Genomic DNA, 8365 nt, shown 5'->3' with positions numbered 1-8365 from the left:
ACTATGACGTCTGCTTTAGATCAGGAAAAACTTTATAGTTTCTCTGAATGTGGAAATGTTTGAACTGAGTCCTGTAAGGTGAGTGGAGGGAACAGGATGTGCCAAGGAATGATTAGAAAGATCAAGAGGTGTTTAGGGAGCTCAAACAATTAGCTAAGGCCAGGTGATAACAATGACGGAGGCAGACAGCGCGAGAGAGGAGGGATATTGCACGTGCACGTGTGGTTCAGGGTGGTGGAAAGAAGTAAGAAAGTGGAGCAGATGTCACAGCTGGAAAGACACGCAGCAGGTTCTTAAACACCATATTATAGAATTCGAGCTTTCTCTGGTGCAGCCGTTTTAAGCATGGGAATGATACAGTGAGAATTGCTATTTAGAAAGATCCCTCGAGAAGCAATATGGACGATATATTACAAGATGGAAGCTTGCGAGCTAAGACCATAGGATGACGAAGTGAATCAAGCTCACTTTATTTGGAGAACGGTCGAATCTAAGAAACATTCATGAAGTCAAGGAAAGAATCTTAGGTTGATGCCCAGATTGCAGGCATGGGTTCGTGGCTGTATGTTGAGAACATTAACCAAGCTGAGAAATCCAGGAGGAGAAGCAGGGCTAGTGTGGGCAGAGCAGCAAGACAGGGAAAATTCATAGCTCGGGCCATAGTGGAAGATGAAAGTTCTTCGCCATGGAGCTCGTGGTCTTTTTATTTAAGTTAAGGGCTGTTTCTCTGGCTCCTTTATCCACTATCTCTGGTTCTGGTGTGTTCCATTCAGAAATTACATCTTGCCTATTTTATAGATACTCTGTAGTTCTAATTGTTTCTGATACTGAACCCCACGAAGGAAGAAATGCTTATTTTCTCTGCAGGTGGACAGTCAATAAACTCTGTTAGAAGTCCTTGTGTTGAGAAACCCATGACATCACTTGTCAATTAGCCTCCCTAAGTTGTAGAAACAAGCGTGTCAGTTTTCCAGTATAGTATATAAATGAACACACACACACACACACACACACACACACACACACTAGGCTTTGGAATCATCCATCTATGCATCCATTTCAACAAATATTTATTGAGTACCTATAAGAGCCATTTCTGTAAATACTCGGAAAACATTTTTATAACATAATTGCAGGGGAGATAATAAAAAAGTAAACAAATAAAGAAATATTGTACTTTCAAATAGCGATAAGAGCTTTAGGAATAAGTCAGGGCAGCACGGTAGAGAAATGACAGGTGTGTTTTAGACAGGTGATAACTGATGAGAAGTAGTCGTCTTTGGGAAAAGAGTGAGCATGTATGCCCAGGAAGCTGGTATGTCTAAAGAACAACTTCTTCGAATCAACAGAATTAGCCCATAGAAGAGAAGAAGAAGAGAGAGAGAGAAAAGAACTGGAGGAGAAGAGGTCAGAGCTGGACAAGATCCTGGAGAACCTTGTAGGTCAAGAGAAAGAGCGTGGATTTTACATTAAGAGAGAAGGAGAGTCACTGATTGACTCGAGCAGGAGAGAAACTTGACCTGACGTAGGCCTTGGAAGACCCTTTCTAGTTACTGATCAGAGAAGGGGCCTGAGGTGACAAGGGCGGCGTTAGGGAGAGAGACCAGGTAGGGGACAATTGGAAAGGTGAGACAGCTCTTGTTGAATGTTTCTATTTAGAGAAATACAAAGTGAGCCCATCAACTGGGAGAGAGCTATGAGACTACCTGGTATTAAGGAAAGCCGTGCTATTTCAAACTATAATTGATCATTATAATAATGAAAGTGAAATACAACCTTCATCTAACACAGTCCATAATTTTTATCCTTCTCTACAACCCTGGGAAGTACAAAGTTAAGACTGTGAAGCATCTTTCCTAATGTCACCCTCCCAGTGGGTGCCACATCTAGAACAGGAGCTCAGGCCTCTGGCTGTCCAAACTAAGCCCCTATAGACTGCATCTCACTGGCCAATGAGTTTATAAGCTGTGCTTCTAAGTAGTAGTTAGGATTTTTTTTTTAATTTCCAAGTTCATTAACTGCAGAATCTCTTTCAACAGCACATTTCTATTTTCTGAGGAAAGAGAAGGCAGATGTTGTCCTGTGACATGTGTTTCTTTTCCATTATTAATTTAATCCCATGCTGTACACAAACTCAAGGATACTTAACTCTGAAACCTGGTAAGCGATCTACTACAGATGAACACGAGCGTAGAGGGTTTAGCTTAAGTGTGGGGGTGGGGGAGAGGTATGTGAACATGACACATGATAACATGACTCTGTTTCAGAATCAACAGGACTCTGATGGGTGTGATTGCCGGGAAGTAATGGTGTCTGTACCTCAAATATGAAACCAAGGCCACATCGTGAGGGTGGCCTAAGTCAATATAGAAGGAATGGAAGTTATGGGCTTTTTTACGCTACTTCTGATTAGACTGCCCGCCCCCGCTCCATTCCAGCAAAAGGTTGTCCCAGCCCGAGAGGTGAGACTAGACGCAGACCATATATTTACTTTCAGATTGGTCGATTACGTCAGTCTGTGCTTTAGGAATAGTTGGTTGCGACAGAAGCCTCAACCAGCCAACACCTAAAGGCATTGAGATCACACTCATCCAAGTCGCCCACAACACCCTTCTATTATAAAACAATTCAAGAAATGTTGAAATTACGTTTTTTTCTTTTTCTCTTCAGGGTTTTTAAAACGTGATTTTACCCAGATATTGTTTTTTAAGAAATGAAGATGGACCAAAAACTTACTATGTGACCTTGTGTAAGTTCCTTAACCCCACCGAGCTTCTGTGTTCTCTCAGTTTTAATTGGGGGTTAATATTTACATCCTCTTGAAGAATCTTTGACAGGATTTAATGAGAAAATCTGCATTAAGTCACTTAGTATAGCGCCTAGAACATAACAAAAACGTGACCAATGACAAACTATTATGGAGGTTTCTTTTTAAAAAAATCTTTCAATTCGTCGTGATTCTTTGATCCTATATCCTTCACCCTTTTAAAAACATCCTATTAGCTCAATTTCATTTTCAAACCTTTTTATCTCTCCTTAAGGGCATTCGAGTACGAAACACAGTTAAGAAACGACTAGGATCCCTCTGTACTAGCGCCATATCCTAATAAACTGATCGAACTGCATTGGCGTGATCAGGGTGAAGCACTGGAATAAGCAATGAGCCTGGGAATCTTGGCACTAGATCTGTCCACAGGTTGCTGCAGCTAGCGTAACAGCTGTGACTGACCGTCCAGGTGATTCGCTGAGGCACCACATCCACAAGGGGGGAGGCTAAGGGAAAGCAGCCAAATCTCACTGTCTCTTCACCGAAAGAAGAGCATCAGGCACGTTCCACAGACAGCAAGAGCCGGTGAAAGCAAAGCCTGCTTACTGCATGCTTGGAATAGCTGGAGGATCTGCCCTTGAGCTTCAGAGATGGTGATCCCCAGAACAGCTATGCCATACACTTGAAGAACAGCTGTTGTTGGGTGATCGATGGCTTGGGGACTCCACAGCTTCCCAGGGAAGTTCAGGGATCTGCAGTCGTCAAAGCATGCGGCCCCTGGGAGAGTAAGCGACAATAGCACAGGGAGATGTGAATGGACGTCATGGCCTAGAAGAGTGACATTCTCCCACTGGCCTTTTAAAGGTATTTAGGATATGTCTCAATGCCACCTTTTGACACCTCTTTTGTAGTGTTTCTCTTTTGGTCAATGTCCACGATGACGATGCATGTTTAGAGGCTGTCAGAGAATGGAATGATCTGGTTCTCTGAAATGTACTGAATTGGGGAAAAGCTTCATGTAGAGACTGGAGCTCAGGAGGTGGCTATGCTTTTTATGTCCTGGAATGGGGGAGAAGAAGATGAATAGTAAAGGCTGCTTTTTATTGAGAGCTTACTGTCCGTTAGGTATTGCGCAGAGTTCTGGATGCATTATCTCATTTAATCTTCATGAGAAATTAGAGATGGGGCTAAGATTACTTTCATTTTGTGGATGTGGATAGCAAAATTGCAAGAGGTTAAACAACTTGCTCACGGTCACACCGCTAGTATACAGTAGACTGGGGTCTTGAATAAGCCCTTCTGATCTTAGGGGTTGTATTCCTACCACTAAGCTAAAAAAATTGTGACTTTTTAACCTGACTAAGAGGAATATTGGACCAAACATGTTTCTCCAAGAACAGCACCTACATCTTTGATGAGTGGCCTTGACTCTGAGCTTCCAAAGGACAGGGTCTACGTCTTAAGAGAATTTCGTATCCTTGCCCCTGGGTATTGGCCCACCCTTGTAGAAACTTTAGCTATAGTGCAAAGCTGCCCACTCTTTGGGACAAATAAGAAGGATGAAGGGTATATTCCTGGGAGAGAGTTAGGACTTTGATCATTAGAGATAAAAGAATTACTGCCCCAGGGTTATAGCTTTGCTTTAGAGAAAGATGGAGAACTGAGCGGTTTTTAGGAATATCCCAATAGTCGAGTTGTCTTTCAATTTTAATTTCGAGGGACTGAGGTGGCTGAAGGACACTTCCAAAGGACTGGAAACAGGAGCTCCCCACCGATGCTGATGATAGAACAGATGAACGGGGCCCAGGGTGGCCTTGGGTGATGCCTGCGTGCTTTGGAAGGGATGGGATGGGCCCATCTGAAGTAGGAGAGGTTACTATTTAATCTGCTCTCTGCTCCATCATTTCAGGCGTGGGAAACAGCCATCAAACTCGGCTTCTGTCAACCATTAGAATGTCCTGGGAGACCACAGAAATCCAACTAACTCTAGGAAAACGAATTCCGTGAACTCGGGAACTCCTCAGCATAGCAGGTGGGCGTCGCTGTCTGCACGACAACCCCTGTGTTGCAAAGAGATGATAATTTTACTCAGCATTTTCCAAACGGTGTTCCAGGGAATCTCGACGCAGTGATGCTGAAGGAAGCTCCTCTGGGAAAAGGTCATGTCCATTCAAGTAAGTTTGGAAACTATGTCGTTCAGGAAAATTAAACTGTTTATTTTGTACAAGATTTCTTGGGGCTTTTCAGCCTGACTTGTGTATCTTGAAGAGGGAGACTGCGAATATATTTTAAAAGTGAGGTTCTAATGTAAAATTTAGGCGATGCTTCTCCTTCCGGGTTACACCTGTAATACAGCATCATTGGCACGTTGCTTAAAACTGCAGAAAGGCGAACACGGATTTGCGTCCTTATGTGAACGTGCATTCTCTGGAAAAGAACCAAACACACGCCATGTGTCCAGGGAAAGGATTCATGGTGGTGGAAGAGGTGAGGTGGGAGACGGAGAGATTTCGGGGTAGAGATTTAGAAAAGTCAGCTCCCCTGATTGAGAGTCAAGGGTCCATGATTCTGGTTCTGAATCACTGAGTGACGTTCTCAGAGTCACTCAACGTAGCTGGTTCTGTTTCCTATATACAAAATAGAAATTGAAAAAGTAAAGGCATCTCAAACTTTTCTTACAAAATATTACGAGGATTAAACAAACCCATGCTGGTAAGATGTTTCGAGCTCGTGGTCAAGTACACGGCCTAATGACAGGGTAGAGCTTGACCACCTGTAGGATTAACCCAGGAGTATCGAGTAGGTACAGACAGTCTGTTCCACCAGGACTGTGGGTAGCTGACATCCTGGGGTCAGGGTGAGTCACACGGCCTGTTTGCACAAACACACTGGCAGGCACCCATGCAGCACCCTTGGGCTATAGTGGCTTACTTCCCAAAGACATCCCTGAAGACTTGAAAAAAATAAAACCTAGAACAATGAGCAGGTGGCCTATTTTCTGCTGCAGACAGAAACCAGAAAAATGATCCGCCAACCTTCAAGCACAGCGGCGTCCTCCTTTGCTATTAGCCCAGGGGTGTGCCTGTTCATTGGGGGCCTTATGGGACTGCCCCAACGGATATTTGCTCAGAGCACCCTAAATCCTACCGAACAAATGGTGCTCCCAAGAAAGGACCCACCGAAACGTGGTTTTTGTGATGGCAAGCTAGTGTACGCGGGGCATGTAGGCAGTATCTTTGTCCAAATTTTATGCTTTTTCTTTCGCACTGCTGAGTCATTGCGTCGTCTTGAAATCTAAGTTTAAAAGCCTGGGAGGCGCGGCCTGCAACAGGGAAGCCTCTTTTGAGTAGAGCGCGAGCGCCACCTTGAGTTGCACGTGAGTACTGCAGACCCTACGTGGCTGATGAGCACTTCTGAGATGGCGTGAATGGCTCTGGTTCTCTTTCGCAAAAACTGAAAGCAGAGCAGAAAGGCCTGGATTACCTCTCAGACATCCTGAATTATTATTATTATTATTATTTTTTAGTAAAAGGTAGTGTATCAGTCAGGGTTCTCCACAGAAACAAAACCAACGGGACTTGAATGCATACCAGTAAGAGATTTATTTTAAGGAACAGGCTCCTGCGGTTATTGGGGGCCGGCAAGTTCAGAGTGCAGAGGAAACGCTGGCAGGTTACAAAGTCAGGCAGGAGTCAGTGTTACCGACACGATGCAAAATTTCTCCAGTTCCAGAAAACCTCTCCTTTCTCTCGTAAGGCCTTGAACGGATTGGTTGAGGCACACCATCCAAATAGTGGATTGTATCCCCTCAATATCCTATGTTGAAGTCCAACCCCCCAGTACATCAGAATGTGACTGTATTCAGAGAAAAGGCCTTTAAAGAGGTGATAAAGTTAAAATGAGGTCGGTAGGGTGGGTCGTAGTTTAATATGACTGTTCTCCTTATAAAACAGACAGACCCAGGAGAAAGACCATGTGGAGACAGTGGAAAAAGACAGCTGGCCACAAGCCAAGGAGACAGGCCTCAGAAAACTGTCCTTGCCTGTACCTCGATCTTGGATTTCTAACCTCCAGACACGTGAGCAAATAAATTTCCGTTAAGCCACCCAGCCAGTGGCCCTTTGCTATGGCGGCCCCAGCAAATTAATTAACTGGATAGTTCAGTATATCCTAAACCTTAACTGTTCGTTATTCACTATCATGTGTGTAGAATTGCTGTATAGCCGAAGAGAATTTTAATGATTTGATATTTAAAATTCTCTTAGGTTTCCATGGTTATGATGTTCAATGTCATTTCACAGGTTTGAGTTTGCCTGTCTCGCAGACAAAGGCTTATTCTTATTCAGGCTGTAGCCTTCAAAGCTTTCTGAACTGTCCGTAATAACAAATGTATTTCTATTATTACTAATACACACACAGCCACAGATGCAATGAAAATGGAAGTTTCCTGAAACAATGCTTCTCCGTATTAAAGACCGACCAGGATGGCAGTTTGAGAGAGTATGCTTATTATGGCTACTATGCTATAAGTTGAGTTGAGGTCGCCATGCAAAAGGGCTTGGTTTAGATCTGTGTGGCTCACAGGCCTTCTGCTTTGTGTCAGTTACTAAGATGCTACTGTCTGAGTCTGTTCAGATTGCTACAACAGAGTACCACAGACTGGGGGGTAGGGGAGGGGGCGGGCAGGGCTGGCACAAAAAAGGTGAAGGGATGAAGAAGTACAAATTAGTAGTTACCACCTGGTTACGGGGTTTAGAGTACAGCAGAGGAAGCAGAGTCAATATTATTATAACGCTGCTAAAGTAGTAGAGCCAGGTGGGTGCTAGAGTGATTGGGGGGATCACTTCATAAGTTATATACATGTCTAACCCTTGTACTATACACCCGAAACTAATATAAAATAATAATAAAAAGATAAACTATAAGGTAAAAAAAAACCCACCACATTTATTTCTTATAGTTCTGGAGACTAGAAATATCCAAGACCAAGGGGTCAGATGATTCAGCGTCTGGTGAGGGCCCTCCTCCAAGCCCTTAGATGGATGTCCCTTTGCTGTGTCCTCACATGACAGAGGGGGCGAGGGAGCTCTCTGGGGTGTCTTATATAAGGGCGCTAATCCCACTCACGAGGGCTCCACCCTCACGACCTAGTCACCTCCCAAAAGCCCCACTCCTGATACATTACAGTAAGTGTCAGGATTTAACAAATGAATTTTGGGGGGACACAACATTCAATCTATAGCAAGTATAGAATAAACCATTTGATTTTGTTAAAATACAAAGGATAAATATAACGAGTGCCACTGTTCACATTTCCTTGATATGTTTTAAAGAAAGAATAAAACTTAAGAAAGACACAGTGTATTTTACTGTTGCAGTCACCAGCGTCACCCTGTTCAGGCCGGAGCAAGGGACTCAAACTGACCGTCGGAGACTCAGGGAATAAACATATGTGTCCTCCTTCTCTTGTTTTAAAACTGAAGATTCCACACAGCTTGGGCCTTAAATCTCTTATCAGCCCAATTCCTGACTTTTCTCTATTTGTCAGACTTTGCTATTTTTAAGTCTGTTCGTAACTTACCTTTCATATTGTCTTTT

The 8365-nt window shown here is 43.5% G+C and overlaps 2 long non-coding RNA genes across 2 annotated transcripts; both read left to right on the top strand.

Moving 5' to 3' along the window:
* The first annotated feature begins 2091 nt into the window (after positions 1 to 2091).
* LOC120600121 (uncharacterized) lies at positions 2092 to 3286 on the top strand. The gene is made up of 4 exons (XR_005652112.1): positions 2092 to 2160; positions 2277 to 2462; positions 2671 to 2749; positions 3042 to 3286. It is a non-coding gene; the product is annotated as an uncharacterized LOC120600121 (long non-coding RNA).
* A 274-nt stretch (positions 3287 to 3560) lies between these two features.
* Positions 3561 to 6872, top strand: LOC120600120 (uncharacterized). Its single transcript, XR_005652110.1, has 4 exons — positions 3561 to 3631; positions 4677 to 4799; positions 4882 to 4941; positions 6721 to 6872. It is a non-coding gene; the product is annotated as an uncharacterized LOC120600120 (long non-coding RNA).
* Positions 6873 to 8365: the final 1493 nt, after the last annotated feature.

The sequence above is a fragment of the Pteropus medius genome, unplaced genomic scaffold (genome assembly GCF_902729225.1).
Source record: "Pteropus medius unplaced genomic scaffold, Ma_sr-lr_union100, whole genome shotgun sequence".
Lineage (NCBI taxonomy): Eukaryota > Metazoa > Chordata > Mammalia > Chiroptera > Pteropodidae > Pteropus > Pteropus medius.
The sequence above is the reverse complement of the archived record's forward strand: the minus strand, read 5'-3'. Positions and strand labels throughout refer to the sequence as shown.